Raw genomic sequence first — 22,610 nt, 5'->3', positions numbered from 1 at the left:
GTAAGTAATTTGTAACTGGTGGATCTTGTCTTATGTCATTGAGTTGTCCTCTGACCCATAGTGATGCCAATGGACACATCTCTCCTAGAATGCCCCCCACCTCCATCTGCAATAGTTCTGGTAGTGGATCTATAGAGTTTCTCTTGGTAAAAATACAGAAGTAGGTTTACCATTGCCTCCTTCCACAGAGTCAACTCGAGTCTCTGCCCTCGACTCCTCTCCCCTACCTCTGTTGCCCAGCACAGGTGAGTTTTGTCTTGTAGCAGATTGCCTTCCACTCAACTAGCCACTGCCCAAGCTAGAATGAAATGAGTGTCACTCTGCTTGACTCTCCCTCCCATAGTTTGAGACTGGTAGAGTACTGGAAACTCTCCAGGTGCAACCCTGAGAGGGAAAACAATGATCTAGTGCAGTAATAATTAGGAGGATCTGGTGCTTTTGTAAACACCCTCAAATGGATTTGCCTTATGTTCACCTGTTGGAGTACTGCCTGGCTATTATAGGGCTATGTTTGAGTTGCCCTCCAGTTCCCATCAGCTGACCGAGGCAGGTGTATGAGAGAAGGGAAAGTCTGGCCCTGTGGTTGTGGGCAGGTGAAAAACTCTTCACCATTAGTATTTGCTAAGCTCGTATCTGTAATAATAATAATTAATAATAATAATAATATTGGTATTTGTTGAACACTTACTGTGTGCCTGGCACTATATTAAGTGCTGGTGTGGATACAAGGAAATTGTGTTAGACACGGATTCTTGTCCACATGGTGCTCACAGTCTTAGTAATGATAATAGTAATGATAACAGTGGTATTTAAGTCCTATTCTTGTGCCAAGAACTGTTCTAAGCACTGGGGGTAAGATACAAGGTTATCCAGGTTGTCCCACGTAGGGCTCGTGGTCTTAATCACCATTTTACAGATGAGGTAACTGAGGCACAGAGAAGTGACTTACCCAAAGTCACACTTCTAACAAGTGGCAGAGCCGGAATTTGAACGCATGGCCCTCCTGACTCCCAACCTGATGCTTTAGGTACTGTACTAAGCGTCGGGATAGATACAAGGTTGGACACAGTCCATGTCCCATGTGGGGCGCACAGTACTTAATCCCCATTGAATAGGTGAGGTAACTGAAGCACAGAGAAGTGAAGTGACTTTCCCAAGGTCACACAGCTGACAAGTGGCAGAGTGGCATTAGAACCCAAGTCCTTGTACCTCCAAGCCCATGCTTTTACCCATTAGGCAACATTCCTTCTCTATCTCCTGAGTCTTGCCAGAGGACTGAGATGGGCAAAGCCTCAGTGACTAGCCCAAAAGTCTCTGATGGCACTCGCCCCCATGGAAGTGAATAGCCTTTGAATGTGGTTCTTCCTTTATCTTCAGGATGCAGATCTTTAAAACCCCTCTTTCAGCCTTTGATGCAGTCTCCTGAAATTCTCCCTCCTCTTCTCAATGACCTGGATATCCTTGGCAAAGGCTGGGGAAACTAAAGCCAGCTTCTAAAATGACGCCAACAACTCTTTACAAAATCTGCCCTATGAAAGGTTTTGAAATGACCTGACTGCTTCCTTGACAGTTCAGATCCAGATTAGTGCACTGTACTAAGCGCTTCGGGAGAATACAGTTATAACAGACACATTCCCTGCCCACAGTGAGCTTATGGTCTAGAGACTGCTTAGCCATCCTTAGTATCATGAAGATGACACTGCCACTTGTGAGATCGTACCAGGCATCAGCGGGTTGAGACAAACTGTGGTTGTGGTGAAAATAAAAAATATAGTCAGGCATCTTTTCCTCACATTTCCGCCAATTTCAGGGTATAGGATGGATCAGGAGGTGGGTGAGACTTTCCTGGAATGTTTGCCTGTAGATGGTGAGTTGGATGAAAAAGACTTTTGTGTTCTTTTCAAAAGCCTTTGTCCTTTTCTGACCATCTAGCAGCACGTATGTTCTGATACAAATTGGGATGACCATATGGGACTCATATGCCCCAAACGAACTTTTTCATTCTTTCCTTAAAAATGGCAGCACTTATTTTTAAAGTTTACCAGCATTCATCTGTTTGGGCAAATTTTGTTGCAATGGGACTTTGCAGGTCGGGATATTGACCATCTCCACAAATGGGGGGGAAATTTTAATCTTGAGGAACTTACCACCTAGAGCAGTTGCGCTTCACGGCCGTTAGGGTACAAACCACTTTGGTCCCATTTAGCCCTGGATGTATTGCACTTGGATGGTCTCAATCATGCATTCAATCATATTTATTGAGCGCTTACCTGTGTGCAGAGCACTGTACTAAGCGGTTGGAAGTACAAGTTGCCAACATATAGAGGACGGTCCCCCTACCCAACAGCGGGCTCACAGTCCTAGAAGGGAGATGACAGACAACAAAAACAAAACATATTAACAAAATAAAATAATAGAATAAATATCATCATCAATCATATTTATTGAGCGCTTACTGTGTGCAGAGCACTGTACTAAGCGCTTGGAAGTACAAGTTTGCAACATATAGAGACAGTCCCATACCCAACAGTGGGCTCACAGTCTAAAAGGGGGAGACTGAGAACAAAACCAAGCATACTAACAAAATAAAATAAATAGAATAGATATGTACAAGTAAAATAAATAAATTAAATAAATAGAGTAATAAATATGTACCAACATATATACATATATACAGGTGCTGTGGGGAAGGGAAGGAGGTAAAATGGGGGGGATGGAAGAGGGGGAACGAGGCTGAGAGGAAAGGGGCTCAGTCTGGGAAGGCCTCCTGGAGGAGGTGAGCTCTCAGTAGGGCTTTGAAGGGAGGAAGAGAGCTAGCTTGCGGATGGGCAGAGGGAGGGCATTCCAGGCCAGGGGGATGACGTGGGGCTGGGGGTCGACGGCGGGACAGGGCGAGAACGAGGTACGGTGAGGAGGATTAGTGGCAGAGGAGCGGAGGGTGTGGGGTGGGCTGTTAGAAGGAGAGAAGGGAGGTGAGGTAGGAGGAGGCGAGGTGATGGAGAGTCTTGAAGCCGAGGGTGAGGAGTTTTTGCTGATGCCGTAGGTTGGTTGGTAGCCACTGGAGATTTTTGAGGTGGGGAGAAACATGCCCATAGCGTTTCTGCACACTAGATGAATCCGTGCAGCAATGTGAAGTATGGATTGATGTGGGGAGAGACCAGGAGGATGGGAGATCGGAGAGGAGGCTGATGCAGTAATCCAGTCGGAATAGGATGAGAGATTGAACGAGCAGGGTACCTGTTTGTATGGAGAGGACAGGGCTGATCTTGGCAATGTTGCGGAGGTGAGACCGGCAGGTTTTGGTGACGGATTGGATGTGAGGGGTGAACGAGAGAGTGGAGTCGAGGATGACACCAAGGTTGCGGGCTTGTGAGATGGGAAGGATGGTAGTGCTGTCAACAGTGATGGGAAAGTCAGGGAGAGGGCAGGGTTTGGGAGGGAAGACAAGGAGTTCAGTCTTGGACATGTTGAGTTTTTAGATGGCGGACAGACATCCAGATGGAGATGTCCTGAAGGCAGGAGGAGATACGAGCCTGGAGGGAGGGAGAGAGAGCAGGGGCAGGATGCTAGATTTGGGTGTAATCAGCGTACGAGAAGAGGTTCCCTGACCGGGAAACGAACCCAGGCTGCGGTGGTGAGAGCACTGAATCCTAACCACTAGATTGGTTAAATGCTTACTAATGTGCCAGGCTTTTAATAAGTGCATACTATGTGCTAGGCACTGTACTAAAGCCCCTGGAGTAGATAACAAGATAATTGGGTTGGACCCAGCCCCTGTCTCTCATAGGGCTTACAGTCTTAATCCCCATTTTCTGATGAGCTAACTGAAGCACAGAGAAATTGAGGTGATTTGCCCAAGGTCACACCGCAGACAAGGGTGGGGAGTTGGGATTTGAACCCAGGGACTTTCTGACCATCAAGGCCTGTGCTTTTTCCACTAGGCCACTCTGCTTCCCTTTATTCCCTCCTTCCTCAGCCCCCACAGGAGCTTACTAATATATCCATGATTTAATTATATTTATGTCCATCTCCCCCCTCTAGACTGTAAGCTCTTTGGTGGGCTGGGAACATGTCTACACAACTCTGTTATATTGCACTCTCCAAGTGCTTAGTTCAGTGCTCTTCACACAGTGAGCCTGCAATAAATAACATTGATTGATTGATTGATTACCTGTAGCACTGCAGGGATTCGTTTCTGCACTTTTCACAGATGAAAGTCAGGACTGAGGGGCCGATTTTGTTCTACCCTTTACATATATTTTAAAACATTATTATAGTAAGCGCTGTTCTATGTGCCGGCGTAGTGGTACAAGTTAATCTGGTTGGACACAGTCCCTAACACACGTGAGGTTTGCAGTCCTAATAGGAGGGAGACAAGGTATTGAATCTCCATTATACAGTTGAGGAAGCAGGCACAAGAGAAGTGAAATCACATCCCTAAAGTGATCCCCTCTAAACTGTAGGTTTATTATGGGCCAAGGAACATGTCTACCAACTCGGTTATATTGTACTCCCCCAGCTCGCTTAGTTTAGTACTCTGCACGCCATAAACACACAATAAATACTATTGTTTGATTATCGGAAAGGTCTGAAGGGATTTGTCTGTTTGTTTTGATGTGTATGTCCTATCTCTAATTCTGTTTTATATGATGCTATTGGATGCCTGTTTACTTGTTTTGATGTCCCTGTCTCCCCCCTTCTAGGACTGTGAGTCCGTTGTGGGCAGGGATTGCCTCTCTTTGTTGCTTGAATTTTACTTTCCAAGTGCTTATTAGTGCAGTGCCTTCTGCACACAGTAGGCATTCAATAAATGTGATGTAAATGAATGAATTCAATTTCTGCCATTTTCCAAGATGAAAGTCGGACCTGAGGGGCGATTTTGATCTGTCAACAGAGTACATATATGTGTACTCTCCCCAAGCCCATAGTACAGTGCTCTGACATAGAGTAATTGCTCAGTAAGAAAGATGATTGTAGACTGTGAGCCCCGGTGTGGGCAGAGATTGTCTCTGTGGCTATATTGCACTTTCCAAAACTCTTAGTACAGTAGTCTGCACAACAGTAAGTGCACAATAAAATGACATTGAATGAATGAATGAATGATTAAGTCTCAAGGGGAGGATAAGTGGCAGAGCCCCGGCATTAGAACCCAGGTCCTCAGACTCCCAGGCCCAAGTTCTTTCCACCAGTCCACGTTGTTGTCCTGTCAGCTTCATCGAACCATATGAGGACAGAAACGGCAGGTTCTTCCAGTTACTTCGGTCACTCATGTAATTAAAGAACCCTCACTGACTGCTGCCTACAGCTCTTGCCCAGCTGCAACTGAAATTTGGGGGTGTGGAAGGGAGTGGCTCTCCAGTTACATTTCAGATGGTGGCAATCACAGTACAAAATTGGGTTACAGAGTCCTTGCTTCTCCCGAAATGGCTGGCATCGTCCGCTGCTCCTTCAGGACCTGGACTGGTAATGAGCTGAAGCCCAGTAGTTTCCTGTTTAGATTCCCGGAATGTGCTCCCTCATTAAAAGAGTCCCAGTAAGTATGGCGTGTGCACCAACAATTGCTTACATCGAGATCAGAAAGCACAGGGACGACTCAAAGACCCAGTCATATGTCTGTCATAACTGTGGAAACTGTGGGGCATTTTGATGAAGAGGGGATTACACTGCTTTGTATTTTTGTTCAGGTGGTTCCCAAGTAGCAAAGTATTTGTACTTCTGTTTGTTTTTTTGTTTTGTTTTTTTCAGGCAGGGGTGTGTGGACTTTGTTCATTGCTGTGCAAACCCGTTATTAAGTACAAATGGATTACACTGCCTCTTGATTGGCTGTCAGATGTTCCTGAGTGTGTGACAGGAACTTTCTGGCCAATCAACACGTAACACCATTAAGGCCAGGGAGAGAGAGCCAGCTGCCTCTCCCGCCAAGACCGGCTACCCCTGTCCTCTGCTCCCCTCCCACCACCTGTCTGTTTCTGTCATGACTATAGTGGCTTCCTCTTCCATCCCTGCTGTCCTGATTCTTGTGACAGGGACCTTCTCTCTTAACTCATTAAACTGGTTTGGGGGGATGGAGAAACCTCCCTAGGTTTTGAAATTGTGAAAGTGAAGTCTCTCCTTTGTTTCTTTTGCAGTGGAACCCTGGTATGTGATGATGACTGGAAAGCTCCACTAACTACCTCCCTTGTTCTTTGTGGGTGATGCTTATCGGATCCTTTGTTTCAGGACAGCTCTCAGACAGGTAAAGTGTTTCTTCTGTGGTGGCACTGAAACAACTAGATGCTCCTATTACTCCTTAGTCCGACCGGCGCAATCCGAGTGGTGCGATTTCTAAGGCATATTGCTTCAGTTAGAGGTGCACCATGTTTTTCCCATTTCACCTCCAGATAAAGGTGGGTTGCCACTCTGAAAATACCATTTCATTAGAATCATCCAGTCAATTTCAAGATCAGAGTTCACTGTGCCTTTGCAGAGGTACAAACATAAAGACATGCTGTAATTGTCCTGAGTGATATATCTTGGGTTGCTGCCTTGGGACTCTTTTTTTTTTTTTTAAGAAAACTTTGTACAGTTCTTTTTACAGTGAGTTATAAATGTGGGAGAGTTGAAACAATTGGCCAGGAAAGATTTTTTGGACTGATTATGTAGATTATTTGGTGCAAAATGGTTTAAAAATTAGCTGGTCTAAATGACTGCCTTCACAGTCCACTCCATGCTTGGCTAGATATGACTATAAATATGTTTGTTGTATTTATTAAACACTTTCTCTTTTCTCCTGGGTTACTAGTTTGGATGTCCACGTCAAACAGTAGTATGTATTAAGCCTCAGTTACCTCATCTGTAAAATGGGGATTAAGACTGAGCCCCATGTGGGACAACCTGATTACCTTGTATCTACCCCAGTGCTTAGAACTGTGCTTGGCACATGGTAAGCGCCTAACAAAACTCATTATTATTATTATTAAGCACTTAACTGTGTTCAGAGTACCACACACTCAAGAACTACGTCTTCTAATTCCTGTTGTTAATCTATCATACCCCAAGTGCTTAGTCTAGTGTTCTGCCCAAAGGTAATCAGTATTTCAATCAGTGGTATTTATTGAGCTCTTATTGTGTGCATGGGAGAGAATAATACAGTGGAGTTAGTAGGCAAGTTTCCTGCCCACAGGGAGCTTACAGTCTAGAAGGGGAGGCAGACATTAAATAAACTTTGGATAGTGGAATGGGAGAGTATAGGGATATGTACATAAGGACTGGGGGTGGGGTGAATATCAAGTGTTTAAGTGTTTGAGATCCAAATGCATTGGCAGCGGGTGTAGGGAAGGGCAAATAGGAGAAATGAGGATTGATTGATTTATCAGTAGGGAATAGAATGAGGCTATGGGCAGCGGATAAAATTTTAGACAAGTGGAAAGATGTGAGGTTCAAAGTTTTACACTTTCCTCATTCCTTCAGTGATATATTTGTCCCAAAGTGCTGTATTGGTCAGCACTTGGACACTTGGTCCCCGATTGAGAGATGAAAGAGACAGGACGTCAGTGGATAGGCTGGCCTTGACAGCCAAGAGGGAGATCAGTCAATCAGTGGTATTTCTCGAGCGCTTAATGTTGCAGACCACTGTACCAAGCGCCTGGGGAAGAGTACAATATAACAAACATATTCATGGAGAGTTTACAGTCTAGAGAGGGAGACAGACATTAAAAATAATCAATAAAGTAAGATTGTAGAGGCTAAACCTTGAGAGCTAGTGTGAGATGGGCTTGGGAGCATGGGAGCCCTTCGGCTGTAACTGCCAGTGAGAACCTGAAATTCTTCCTCTTCCAGCCACAGCTCCCTGCTGAATTTTGGTTTTTATCTTGTGTTGTTGCTCTTGTGTGTGTTATGTCTGCAGTCCCCTCTCCCCCACTTCTGGTCTTAGATGTGAACCCCCTGAGAGACAAGGGACCGTGACTAATTCCCCACCCGTATATTCTTTCTGAGCTCTTTAGTACAGTGTTCTACCCCCACAGAAAGCGCTTAAAAAATTACCTACTGCTGCTACTACTGCTATGCTCCGAGGTTCTGAGCTGGAGGGGAGCAGCTCAGAGCCAGATGCGGCCCCAGACGGACCTGTCGTATTTACCCAGTGGGTCAGGCTGGCTGGGACTGGTCAGTTTGCGGAAGACATTCATTCTCCCCCTTGCCATCACCGCTAACCTCCTTGCCTGAGGGGACCAGGGCAGTTTCTCCCCCATCCCTTTAAATCCTCTTCTCTCTATCTCATTCCCAAGGTCTCCTTCGAATGTGCCAGGGGAGAGATATAATAAGAACAATGATGATAATTTTAATAGTTATTATGGTATTTGTTAAGCACTAACTCTGTGTTGAGCACTGTGCCAAGATGATCATTTTGGCTACAAACCTTGTCCAACAAGGGGCTCACAGTCTAAGTAGGAGGGAGAACGGGTTCCGAATCCCTATTTTGCAGTTGAGAAAATTGAGGCTCAGAGACGTTAAGGGATTTGCCCAAGGGCATGCACCTGGCAAGTGGCGGAGCCAGGATTGGAACCCACATCCTTTGACTTCCAGACCTGTGCTTTTCCCTCTAGGCCATGCTGTTTCTTTCCAGGTCTAAAATCAGTCAATCAGTGGTTATTTATTGAGCGTATACTATGTGCATAGCACTGCCCCCTCCTCTCCCCCTCATAATGCCCACTTGCCGTTGCCGGTAAAATTAATTTTTGATTTTCACTAATGGGTCTTTCTTACAGGAAATGGCTGCACCTCTTGTTAGGTGTTCTGGAGCTCTTGGAATCCCTGGGGTCAGCAAAGAACCTTTTTTTTTTTTTTTGGTGATTGGAATTGGTGATGTTTAATCCAAGGTTGCCAGCTGACCCCATTTTCCTGGGCATTTTGGGGGGCCCACCCATTCCACACTAAAGATAAAGATATTCTCAACCCATAAAGAGATATGGCCAACCTTGGGTTCCATAGCATGTTTGCATTGGTAGAGGGATGGCAGAAGTAGAAGGTTACTTTTTCCTCAAGAAAAACAGTTCATGCCAAATATGCTTTATAGCTTTCACTAGACTTGACCTCCTTTCAAGAGAACAAACAGAATGGAATGGAGAAGTCATTCCAAACCCTCAATGTTTGGGAGTAACTCAGCCTTTCCAACCAAAACAAGCAAACATCAAAATTCCATTGTTGAGCTGGCAACCAGTTGGAGCCAGAGTGTTGCCCAGTTCTCTCCTCTGGTGGTGGTGGTGTCAGAAGAGTCCAGTCACCCCAGCACTTAGTACAGAGCCTGGCACATAGTAAGCGTTTAACAATACTAATAATGATGGTATTTGCTTAAGCGCGTACTATGTTCAAAGCACAGTTCCTAAGCGCTGGGGGAGATACAAGGTAATTACGGTTGTCCCACACGTAGGGCTCACAGTCTCTAACTTCCCCATTTTCCAGATGAAGTAACTGACGGCAGAGAGAAGTAAAGTGACTTACCCCAAAGTCACACAGCAGAAAGTGGCGGAGTAGGGATTAGAACCCCATGACCTCTGACTCACAAGCCCCGTACTCTTTCCACTGAGCCATGCTGCTTCTCCAATAATGATGGTATTTAAGTGCTTACTATGTGCTAAGCACTGGGGAAGATACAAAGTAATCAGGTTATCCCACGTCAGGCTCACAGTCTTAATCCCCATTTTATAGATGAGGTAACTGAGTCACAGAGAAGTTAAGTGACCTTGTCCAAAATCACCCCAACTGACAAGTGGCGAAAGCCGGGATTAGAACCGACAACCCCCGACTCAAGCCTGGGCTCTTTCCACTAAGGTTCCGTTAACTTTATTAACCAAATACCATTATTATTATTAAGGAATATGACTTTATTAAGGTCAGAGCCCCTAGAGGAGTGCCAGTATGGAGGCCCTCCTTGCATTGGTGGTCTGCAAGGGAAATGGGATGTTTTCCCAGCTGGGACTCATACTTCTTGGAGCCTTTTCAGGCCAGAAGGTGAGCATTTGGGATGTAGGCTTCAGTGGGGTCATGGGGGTGCTGTTCAAACCGCAAACTGTGGACTAGGCCCGGGACCCAGCTTCAGACCTTTAGTCACCCTGAGTTGGGGCTCCATTGGAGGGCCCCCATGTTACACATGTCACCATCACATTATGTTGTTCAGGCAAGCAGGTGTGTCGTGATGATATAATAGCAGCATCTGCAGAATTTTGTTTCTCCACCACTACCCTCTCTGTGGCCATAGGGGTCACCTCTTGACTGAAAACCCTGAGCAACCTAGCTCACCAATTCATTTCATTCACTTACTTACTCCTGTATTAAGTGCTGGGAGAAATGCAACTTTGACGAATCAAATGTGATCTCTGGCCCCAAGCCGTCAGTGACTCAAAGTCTACAAATAAAGGAGGGAGGGAAACGAGATTGGCACATACACAAGGAAAGATAAAATAATAATAGCAACATAAAAGACTAGGACAGGTTGTTAAATGCAAGAAGGGCAGCCCGTGCAGCCATCTTTGAGAAGGGTCAGGACTCCGCTGTCTTCGGGAGGTCTCTCCTGGCTGCTCCCTGACGTCTGGAGCCATCCCTGAGTGGGACAAGGATGCTTCCATTATCGTCCTGACTGTTGGAACCCAGTGAGTTTAAGGTGTTCTAGGATCGTGTAAGGTTCTCCCTGAGCACGATGAAGCAGTGCCACTTCTTCATGTTTGCAGGACACAAGCCAAGCATCCGCTGTAGCAGCTGAGGAAGGAAGTTAGAATAGCACCCCTGGGGGCACCTGATATCCCAGGAGTGGAAAACATAAGTTCTTGCAGGAGCCAAGGATCCTATCCTGTTAATCCTTTCCATTCTAGGAGTCTTCATTTTTCCTCTATTATAGTTTGCTCTCAGTCCCTGCTGGGTACTTGCACTTATTCCTTCTTTTATACCTTCTGTCAGCAGCCCACTTTTCAGTTCCACCAGTAAGGCAAAAAAAGACCATTCTCTCCTGTCCTGGCCATTGTAAATGTTTTCTTTCTGAGCCCAACAGTCTTCCTTCACACTGTGTCCACAGGCAAGGTGGTTGATAATGCTGTCCATATTTGAAGGTAGCTGAGAAAACATGCAAGTATTTCTGCCTCTTTCTCTAATCTATCCCTTCCTGCCTTTTTTTTTTTTAAAGTGGTATTTGTTAAATACATACTATGTGCCAGGCAGTCAGGTAGGACATAGTCCATGTCTCACCAGGTGAGGTAACTGAGACACTGAGAAGTGACTTGCCCAAAGTCACTTAGCAGACAAGTGGCAGTCCTCTGACTTATTAGACTTTTGCTCTTTCTGCTAGACCAGGCAGCTTCTGGGAAAGTTAAGGTCATGGGTTTAGAACCCACTCTTTTTCTCTAATACTTACTACCAGGGTGAGAGCTTGGTTTTGTCCAGTAATCTGGAAGTTCAGGTTCTATTGTTTATTTAATAGTAATAGTATTTATTAAGATCTTACTGGGTGCAGAGTACTTTACTGAGCACAGGGAAAGAATACTCAGGAATGAATTAGACTCAGTTCCTGTTCTTTGGAGGCCTCCCTATCTAAGAAAGGAAAAAATAGGGATAGGGACTGCTGACAGACACATAGAAAGAGATGGGAACGAAACACTAAGAAACATAAAAATGAAGGGAATGTGCCTAGGATACCCAGACTAGAGAAGCAGGCAGAATTTCAAGCTCTTAGCAAACTTAGAATCCACAGTCACAACAGCAGCTGCCACGACAGCGCTCCAGCAACAGCTGCCCAGTCTTTACGAGGTTGTATAGAGACAGCACCAGGCTGCAACCTGCTTCCCTCTGTCTCTGTGATGCAGAGGAGAGCTGGGGTGAGATCCCAGGGAGACAGCTTGCCGTTTCACATAGAGCATGCTGAGGATTCTGAGGGCCACAACTGGGGCAGGGGGGGGGGCGGCAGGCACCCGGAGGATTTCACGCAGCCATCCGGTGGAGAGAGGCACAGCAAACGCCCAGTCAAGGCTTAGGTGAACGGGAGGCTGGGAGAGGGGCCCTGGAGGATGTTATGGGGGATGGAATAATAATAATAATTGTGGTATTTGTTAAGCACTTACTATGTGCCAGGCACTGTACTAAATGCTGGGGTGGATTCAAGCAAATCAAGGTTGAACACTGTCCCTGCCCTGCATGGGGCTCACAATCTCAATCTCCATATTGTACAGGCAAGGTAACTGAGGCACAGAGAAGTGAAAGTGACTTGCCCAAGGCCATATAGCAGACAAATGGGCAGAGTGTGGATTAGAGCCCTTGACCTTCTGACTCCCAGGCCTGTGCTGTATCCACTACGCCATAGGAATTGGGCAGCCTGCAGGTGGGAGAGATGATCCAGGGAACAGGGCAGTACATAGCTTCCTGGGGGGAAGTCTTAGCTCTTAACCAAGTGATTTTTGAGTTGGGACGACAACTTTCACCTTCGTGAAGATGACTGACAGCCCAAGCTCCAGAAAGCCTGGGGTTCCATAACTAGACTCAAAGCATGTTGTGTTTTTATCCCATTCTGCTCTGCAAACAGGTATCAGATGAATAAATAGAAGATCGTGGCAACCACTCCCCAAAAATGTAAACACATTTTGAATCTAATCACAGAGCTCTTTACCCTCTTTATCTTTATTCCACAACTTTTTACAAGTCTGAGCTCCTCGTGGGCAAGGGACATGACTGCCAACTCTGTTGTATTGGACTCTCCACTGCTTAGTACAGTGCTGTGCACATAATAAGCGCTCAGTAAATAGCATTGATTTATGGCCTTGGGCAAGTCCCTTAACTTCTCTGTGCCTCAGTTGCTTTAACTGTCAGTGGTGATTAAATCTCTTTATCTGTTTATATTAATGTCCTGTTTTCCCCTCTAGACTGTGAGCTCACTGTGGGCGAGGAATGTGTCTGTTTTTATAGTGTACTCTCCCAAGCGCTTAGTATAGTGCTTTGCACACAGTAAGTGCTCAATAAATACAATTGAATGAATTTCCTCCCTTTAACAGAATATGAGCCCCATGTGGGATATGGATTGTGTCCAAGATGATTACCTCATATCTACCCCAACGCTTAGTACAGTGCCTGGAACATAGGAAGCATTTAACAATTACCATAAAAAAATACCACAGTTGTTATTAGACAATGCGGATAGCATACCCTACCAAGCAACAAAGGGAAATCCTTAAACTGTGAAGGGGAATGTCAACCATTCGTGGCTCTTAATTAGTAATTCTGATAAAAAAAGAATCTTTGATTCCTCAAGTACACACAAATACACACGCACACAACCAAAATTCTTCAATCTCTGGCCAACAGTGCCCCCTTGTGGTGCAAGGGTGCATTTTTCCCAGGATGATGATGATGATGATAATAATAATAATGGCATTTATTAAGCACTTACTATGTGCAAAGCACTGTTCTAAGCGCTGGGGAGGTTACAAGGTGATCAGGTTGTCCCACGGGGGGCTCGGAGTCGTAATCTCCATTTTACAGATGAGGTAACTGAGGCACAGAGAAGTTAAGTGAATTGCCCAAAGTCACACAGCTGACAATTGGTGGAGCCGGGATTTGAAACCCTGACCTCTGACTCCAAAGCCCAGGCTCTTTCCACTGAGCCACACTGCTTCCGTATAATATTGGCATTTATTAAGTGCTTACTATGTGCAAAGCACTGTTCTAAGCACTGGGGAGGTTACAAGGCGATCAGGTTGTCCCACGGGGGCTCACAGTCTTAATCCCCATTTTACAGATGAGGTAACTGAGGCACAGAGAAGAATAATAGCATTTGTTAAGCACGTACTATGTTCCAGCAACAGTTCTAAGCACTGGGGTAGATCCAAGATAAATGAGTTGGACACAGTCCCTCTCCCACATAGGGCTCACAGTCTTAATCCCCGTTTTACAGACGAGGGTAACTGAGACACAGAGAAGTGAAGTGACTTGCCTAAGGTCACACAGCAGACAAGTGGAGGAGCTGGGATTAGAACCCAGGTCCTTCTGACTACCAGGTCCACGCTCTGTCCAGTACACCATGCAATATAAGGCACTGCATCTTTCCCCTCCCTCTCTTCATAAGCAGTCAACATATTTTCTGATAGCTCCTTTTCCCTTCTGAAACCCATGGCTTGACCTGGAATTAAAGTAGTTAAAAAATACATCTTTTTGTCTTTGTTAGCCATCTCTGTTGTATATTTGACTGTAGTTGCCTGTATCTTTTTCCCCTTTAAGGGTACTAATGACAAATGTTAAGCTCTTATAATGTGCAGCACACCAAATCTCCATCTCCTCCCCTGTTCTCTCTCCCACAACTCCAGGCTCTCAACTCCTCCTGCCTTCAGGACGTCTCCACTTGGATGTCCTCCCACCACCTAAAACTCAACATGTCGAAGACTGAGCTCCTTATATTCCCTCCCAAACCCTGTCCTCTCCCTGACTTTCCCATCACTGTGGATGGCACTACCATCCTTTCCCATCTCACAAGCATGCAACCTTGGTGTCATCCCTTGACTTCTCTCTCTCATTCACCCTACACATCCAATCCATCACCCAAAACCTGCCGGTCTCACCTTCACAACATCCGCCAAGATCTGCCCTTTCCCTCTCCATCCAAACTGCTACCTTGTTGGTACACTTTCTCATCATAGCCTGACTGGATTACTGCAATCAGCATCCTTTCTTATCTCCCAACCTCCTGTCTCTCCCTGCTTCAGTCTATACTTCACTCTGCTGCCCGAATTATCTTTCTACAGAAATGATCTAGGCATATCATCAACCCTCCTCAAAAATCTCTAGTACTTGCTTATCAGCCTCCACATCAAGCAAAAACTCTTCACTATTGGCTTCAAAGCTCTCCATCACTTTGCCCCTTCCTACCTCATCTCCCTTCTCTCCTACATCGCAGACCGCACACTCCGCTTCTCTGGTACTAACCTTCTCACTGTGCCTCATTCTCTCCTGTCCCCACCGTCGACCCCTGGCCCACATCCTACCTCTGGCCTGGAATGCCCTCCCTCCTCACATCTGCCAAACTAGCACACTTCCCCCGTTCAGAGCCCTACTGAAAGCTCACCTCCTCCAGAAAGCCTTCCCAGACTAAGCCCCCCCTTTTCCTTTGCTGCTCCTCCCCTCCCCATTGGCCCGACTCCCTCCCTCTGCTCTACCCCCTCCCCACCCCACAGCACTTGTGTATATCTGTACATATTTATTATTCTATTTATTTTATTAGTAATGTGTCTATATCTTTAATTCTGTTTGTTTATGTTGATGCCTGTTTACTTGTTTTGATGCCTGTTTACTTTGTTCTAGACTGTGAGTCCGTTGTTGGGTAGGGATTGTCTCTGTTGTTGGACTGTACTTTTCAAGCACTTAGTACAGTGCTCTGCAGACAGTAAGTGCTCAATAAATATGATTGAATGAATACTTAGACATGTATATTACAGGTATCACAGAATTAAAAATGAATTTAGCTGATATTTTCACATCTTTCACTTCTAGACCTTTAGCTCCCTCCAGATAAAGCTTGTTATGGGCAGGGAGTGTGTCTGCTAATTCTGTTGTATTATTCTCTCCGAATCATTTAATACAGTGTTCTGCACATATTAAGCCTGCAATAAATGCCATTGATTGATCTTTGGCAAAACCACTACAGCAGATGGTGAAACAAAATCTGCTTTACTTAATAATTATAGCATTTGTTAAACACTTATTATACATCAAGCACTGTTCTAAGCACTGAGGTAGTTACACAGTAATCAGGTAGGACACAGTCCCTGCCTCGTTTGGGACTCAAAGTCTTAATCCTCATTTTACAGATGAGGTAGCTGAGGCGTAAATGAATGAAGTGACTTTTTCTGAGTTCCCACAGCACACAAGTGGCAGAGTCAAGATTAGAACCCAGGTCCTCTGACTCCCAGGTCCATGCTCTTCCCATTAGGTCCCGCTGCTTACCTAAGAACTAAGCAATAAAATGGCACTCTTTTGATAAAGTTTTTATAACACAGAACTAGACTGCATATTTAATGTCCATTTGCATGTTCCAGAATGTTTCCAAGAAAATAATTTTAACCTTGTTGATTGACTCCAAAGAGCCGAGCACAAATACTTTGTTATTTTCAATTCAAAGATGCACATTAACATGGACTCTGTATTTGATGAGTTTACCATCCAAATCTTATTCCAATTTAGCAGGTGATCACATGGTCAGAGGACATTCTTTTAACATCTTTTAAACCATTTCAATTTGATGGGTTGGATGAAAGGCCCTCTGTCCTGAGTATTTCTGCTTAGCTGTTCAATCCTCAAGGTAGACAGCAGTTACCCTGCTCACCACGGGCCCACGAAGCTTTAGCAAATCTGCCATCAAACGGCACAGTTGGTTTTGCCTGGTGGGAATTCCAACTTACAGACAATACCATGTTTCCATCATGGCGTTTCCATCTTCTCTCCAGAAAGGCCAGCTCCCACAGAGCGAGTCCCTGCGTGTTCTTTACATATGCTGGGTTGTAAGACTTTCCTGGAGTTGTTTCCTGCAGTCACTCTTTCTTTCTCTCTTTGTCCAAGGTTTGGCCGGAAAAATGTCCTGTTTGTGACCATGGGCATCCAGACGGGCTTCAGCTTCGTGCAGGTTTTCTCAACAAGCTATGAGATGTTCTCGGTCCTTTTCCTCATTGTGGGCATGGGCCAAATCTCCAATTATGTGGCAGCTTTCGTTCTCGGTATGAGCGCTTCTTCAGGTTGAAACCGTCCTGTGACATTGTCAATCGTTCAGTCGATTAATCATATTGAGCGTTTACTGTGTGCAGAGCATTTGGGAGAGCTACAGTAAAACAGAGTTGATAGACACATTCCCTGCCCACAGGGAGTTTCCAGTCTAAAGGGGGAGACAGACATTAATGTAAATAAATAAATTACAGATTTGTACGTAAGTGCTGTGGGGCTTAGGGAGCGGTGAATAAAGGCATCAAATCCAAGTGCAAGGGCGATGCAGAAGGGAGCAGTGAAGACATCTCTTGGGGATGTAAGTCAGTCATACTTTTTGAGCACTTACTGTGTGCAGAGCACTGTACTAACCGCTTGGGAGAATACAATACAATAACAGACACTTTCCTTGCCCACAACAAGCTTACAGTCTAGATGTGCTTTTAATAGGCTTTGAAGGTAGGCAGAGTGATCTCCAGTTGACTTTGAAGGAGGAGGTATTCCCAGGCCTGAGGTAGGACGAGGGTGAGGGTTCGACAGCGAGGGATATGAGTTCAGGGTACAGTGAGTAGGTTGGCGTTAGAGGAATGAAGTGTTTGGGCTGGTTTGTAATAGGAGAGTAGCGTCGCTTCATTCTCTGCTGCTGATTCCACAGGCTGGATTCTGGCTCATTCGTGCCTGACCACAAGGACCATCATTTGCCTCGTCAATCAGTTAATCATATTTATTGAGGGTTTGCTATGTGCAGAGCACTGTACTGTGAGAACACAATACAGCGGAATTAGCAGGCATATTCCCTGCTCACGATGAGCTTAGAGTCTAGAGGGTCCTATAAAGGTTGGCCAGGAGTCATGAGCGATCCCTGTTAGCATAGTGGATAGAGCACAGGCTTGGGAGTCAGAAGGTTATCCCCTCTCTGCCACTTGTCTGCTGGGTGACCTTGGGCAAGTCCTGTCACTTCCCTGTGCCTCACTTACCTCATCTGTAAAATGGGGATTGAGACTGTGAGCCCCACATGGGACGGGGACTTGGTCCAATGCAATTTGCCTGTATCTACCCCAGCACTTAGAATAGTGCCTGGCACATAGTAATCGCTTAACAAATACAATCATTATTATCACTATTACTGTTAAAACTGATTCAGTCAAGTGCTTTGCCCAAGTGCACTCAGCCACGGTGAAAACTTTTTGCCTCTGAGTTTTCAGTCAGCTGCCCAGTGCTTTGAAGTGGGTAACTTCTATCTTATTAGATAATGCCAGGACCATTAAGCGTGCAGTGAACAGAGTCAAAGAGAGACCCCCTTACCCATTCTCTAGGAGTTTGAATTGTTTGAAAACATTACTTGGGGGAGGAAACTGCTATTTATTACCTGTTTTTTGTGGAGAATAGGTAAATACTCGATCCACTTGAAAAGAACCAAAAGAAGTAGAATGTGGGACAAAATGGCTATTTTTAGAGAAGCAGCATGGCCTAGTGGATTGGAGGATGGGCCTGGGAGTCTCTGGGCTCTGTCGCGTGTCTGTTGTGTGACCTTGGGTAAATCTCTTCATTTCTCTGTGCCTCAGTAACCTCTTCTGTAAAATGGGAATTAAGACTGTGATCCCCTTGTGGGACGGGGACTATGCCCAATCGTGTCAGTTTATATGAGAATCAGCCTGGCTTAGTAGGAAGCAACATGGCATAGTGGATAGAGCACGGGCCTGAGAGTTAGAAGGTCGTGGCTTCTAATTCCAGCTCTGCCACTTGTCTGCTGTGTGGCCTTGGGCAATTCACGTCACTTGTCAGTGCCTCAGTTACCTCATCTGCAAAATGGGGATAAGACCGCGAGCCAAGTGTCTTGTCTTATGCTTTCGAGTGGTGTCCGACCCATAGTGGCTCCATGGACACATATCATCCAGAATGCCCCACTCTCCATCTACAGTCTTTGTGGTACTGTATCCATAGAGGCAAAAAGAGTGTGAAGGCTTTTTTGCTTTTTTTTTTAGATGATATTTTGTTAAGCCCTTATTTTTGTGCCAGGCTCTGTACTAAGTGTTGAGATAGATCATAATAATTATGTTATTTTATTAAGTGCTTACTACGTGCCAGGCACTGTAGTATGCGCTGGGTTGATATAAGCAAATCGGGTTGGACACAGTCCCTGCCCTGCGCTCAGGGTTCACAGTATGCAGAAAGCACTGTACTAATATTTGTGGTGTTTGTTAAGTGCTTACTATGTGCCAAGCACTCTACACAGTAATCAGGTCCCACGGGGCTGACAGTCTGAGTAGGAGGGAGAACAGGTATTGAACCCCTATTTTACAGATGAGGTCACTGAGGCCCAGAGAAGTGAAGTCCAAGGTCACACAGCAGACAAGTGGCAGAGCCAAGATTAGAACCTAAGTCCTCTGACTCCCAGGCCCATGCTTTTTCCACTAGGCCATGCTGTTTCTCGAGCACAGCTTAAACATTTATATGTTAGTAGGACAGAGTACAGCACAGCTGAGACTCTGACAAGGACTGTAGTGACCTGGAAACAATTTTGTAGGCACTAGCGGGGTGTCATTAATTCCCCCAAAGGAGCTTGGATACTGGCAGACTCTGGCCCTGAATAATAAGAAAATTTTTCCTGATCTGACCCAAATGAAGCTTTTGCCCTGAAAAACAGTCATAATAGTTATAATACATTGATTTTTAAAAGTGCTTTTTAGATTGTGGTCCCACAGGGCCAGGGACCATGGCCATTGCCCACCTGTGTCCTTTTTTCCCTGGCAATTAGTACAGTGCTCTGTACCCAGTAAGCACTTTCACCTCCATGAGCTCATTTTATCCTCCCAACTTCCATGTGACAGGCTGGCGTCATCATCCCCATTTTAGAGTTGAGAAAACTGAGGCCCAGATGAGCCTGAGGCCACCCAGAGGCTAGGCCTCCCAACTCCATGGTCCAGGTTTTTTCCACTGTCTCCCAGGGAGATCTTTGTTCCTTAGCTATGACTGTGTTTTTCAAACAAGTGCCATTATTTCTGTTCACAGAAAGTGGGAAATTAAATTATCGTTCTTACCTAATTTCTCACTTTCCCTGGCAAGAGCCAGTCTGGACACTCAGTGCCTGCTCCTACCACTAGATTTCACTATTTTGCTAGCTCAGTCCCCTTTTTTTCCTACTGGTGGCATCGAAGACAATTTTCCTCTATTATTGTCAAAAGTAATTCAGTAGTAATAGATTAAATTTAAAAAAGTTAAAATGCTAACCCAAATACTCCCTTGTTTTGAACAGGAACAGAAATTCTGGGCAAAGAGGTTCGCATTATATACTCCACAATAGGTGTGTGCATATTTTATGCCGTGGGCTACATGCTGCTGCCCCTATTCGCTTACTTCATCAGACACTGGCGGATGTTACTACTGGCTCTTACAGTGCCTGGGCTGTTCTATATTCCACTGTGGTGGTGAGTTTACTCGCATTCACGGGCGTTCAGAGGCCCATGGGTGGCCGGTTTAGAGTAACAGGTTTGTGTATCTAACCACCTGTCTTAAATAGCCATAAAGATTCAATGCCCGGGCAATCAAAGTGACTAAAACAGACTTTCTTACGATCCTGAAGAGATGTTCAAATTTCATTTTCAAGTCCAAAGGAAAACGCCCCTTGGCTCCGACTCCCTTCGCACAAGGAGACACTTTCCACTGAAAAATCAGTGCACAGCTTTCTAGATCCATAAAGGGGCAGATGGATTTACAAACCCACTATCTTCCTTTCTGTTTTCTGCATGGTTCAGCAAGTGCCTCGTCTCAATGAATGAATGAACATCCGCCTCCAAACCTTCCCTATTATTTTTGGTAATCCACAGGGTGGGGCTCTTGCCCTCTCTAGGCAGAATGAAAGGAGAGAGGGCCTTGCCTCCTCAAAGGGACAAATCAATGAAGTGGAAGTCCCGTCACTCTCACGACATCCTTATCCCCCCTGGCATTTCAGTCTTAGATGAGGCACATAGCATAGATTTCTGTGGGACTCCTAGCTTTGCAGAAAACATCCTTTGTGCCCAGGATCTCTGGTTTTAATTTCCCTGTCACAATGTACGGTGTAACAACTTGATATACTGTGTGTTTTTGTCCATCTGTCTTACTTCATGCCATTAACTCCTCATTCCTCATTCACACTGCCACTTGTGACCTCCCTTTTTTTGATGTGGAAAAAAAAATGAGTTAAAAGTCAGTGATAGGTGCTTACTTTACCAGCTCTGGCCAATGTGAAAACATGTGCTATTTAAACTTGCTGCAGGATGGTCCCTGAATCTCCTCGGTGGCTTGTCTCTCAAGGAAGATTGAAAGAAGCAGAAATTATCATCCAAAATGCTGCAAAAATGAATAAAATCGAAGCACCGTCAACCCTATTCAGTTTGGAAGAGGTATGTGCCTGAAGGAAGTTTACATTGTCTGAAGCCATACAGCCCAAGGCATTTCACTTCCAGGATCATTCCGTATAGTCAGAGAAGAGTAGAGTCGTCAGGTTAACGGTAACAGCACACAATTGAAATTTCATCCAGAAACCCTCACTGCACCAAAGTCTTCAGGCAATCAGCTTCAAAGCTCTCCATCAGGTGGTGCCCTCCTTGTCTAGCTGCTTTCTTCTCCCCTTACCCCTTGCCGCAAACTCTCCACTCCCAAGCATATCTCTCCACTCTCATCTCTGACATGCCGGAGGCCATTCCCTTTCCTGGAATGCCCTCCCCCGCCTGCTTCAACAAACCACACTCCTCACCTTCACAAAGCCTTCCCTGATTCACCCCCTTCTATTTCAGTCATCCACCCACTTCATTTATCTCAGCACAAAAACATCTCCCTCGGGAAAGATTTGTCTTTGATTTACCTGAGTTTATTTTAACCTTTGCAATGGCTCTCAGGTTGGATTGCCCATATTCCCCACTAGCTTGTGAACTCTTTGAAAGTGGGGAACGTGTTTCTTTTCTGAAAATCCCTCAAGCATGTAGAACAGGGTTGTAGGCTTTCAGTAAAGACCAGAAGTGGAGCAGCAGGAATTCCTGTCCTAGTTTTACAGCCAGAAAACCAGGTGTCCCAGTCTTCTAGAGTGTATTGACACTGATTCTGGTTTGTGAAACTCAGGGGCCAAAAGTTCTGATTGCCATATTGTATGTTAAACTTATCAGAAAGTACACCATTCTCGTTTATGGAATTGCAAGAAGCTAATGACAACTTTGACTCCTGTTGTACTCTCCCAAGGGCTTAGTACAGTACATAGCACTCAGTAGGCACCCAGTGCATATCCTGGATTGACCTTTGGGACTTGTCATCTTTCTTCCCCTCCCTTTCTAGGAAAGAGATGCCTCCCTCCTCTTTCCAGGAAATTCCGAGCTCCAGCTGTTGGATTTAGAGCAACTAAGCATTCATTATTAGTAATACCGCTGAGCCTTCAACTTCTACTCTTCAGACTCACCAGGGATTGCGAAGTTGAATTTGAGGTCAGGAGAGTCCCAGGTTGATAAATTAGAGAAGGAGCGTGGCCTAGTGGATAGAGCACAGGCTTGGGATCAGAAGGATCTGGGTTCTAATCCCATCTCCGTCACCTGTGTGATATTGGGCAAGTCATTTCTCTTCTTTGTGCTTCAGTTACCTCTTTTGTAAAATGGGGATGAAGACCATGAGCCCCATGTGGGTGATGGACTCTGTCCTACCAGTTTATCTCGTATATACCCTGGCGCTTAGTACAGTGCCTGGCACATAGTAAGCGCTGAACAAATACCATAAAAAAGTAAAAATTCCCACGATGATACGGACACAGGTGCATTCTGCTGCGTGGTTTAGCCCCTGGAGCAAATAGCAGTTAAAGTCAGAACCTGTTTTTTCATAGCAGGGCAATTACACATAGCTTTGTTTCTGTTTCCAGTTTCTCATTGTCGGCTTCTCCCCACCCTTTC

General features: G+C 45.3%; 1 non-coding gene and 1 pseudogene across 1 annotated transcript; one reads left to right on the top strand and one right to left on the bottom strand.

The window, feature by feature from the left end:
* The window catches only part of LOC119950112, a 60,522-nt pseudogene that overhangs the window by 10,063 nt on the left and 27,849 nt on the right, over positions 1–22,610 (top strand).
* LOC119920062 lies at positions 256–394 on the bottom strand. Its single transcript, XR_005447831.1, has one exon. It is a non-coding gene; the product is annotated as a small nucleolar RNA SNORA7 (small nucleolar RNA).

This window comes from Tachyglossus aculeatus, chromosome X1 (assembly GCF_015852505.1).
Source record: "Tachyglossus aculeatus isolate mTacAcu1 chromosome X1, mTacAcu1.pri, whole genome shotgun sequence".
In the NCBI taxonomy this organism is placed as follows: Eukaryota; Metazoa; Chordata; class Mammalia; order Monotremata; family Tachyglossidae; genus Tachyglossus; species Tachyglossus aculeatus.
Note: the sequence above shows the minus strand (reverse complement) of the source record. Positions and strands in the feature narration are given on the sequence as shown.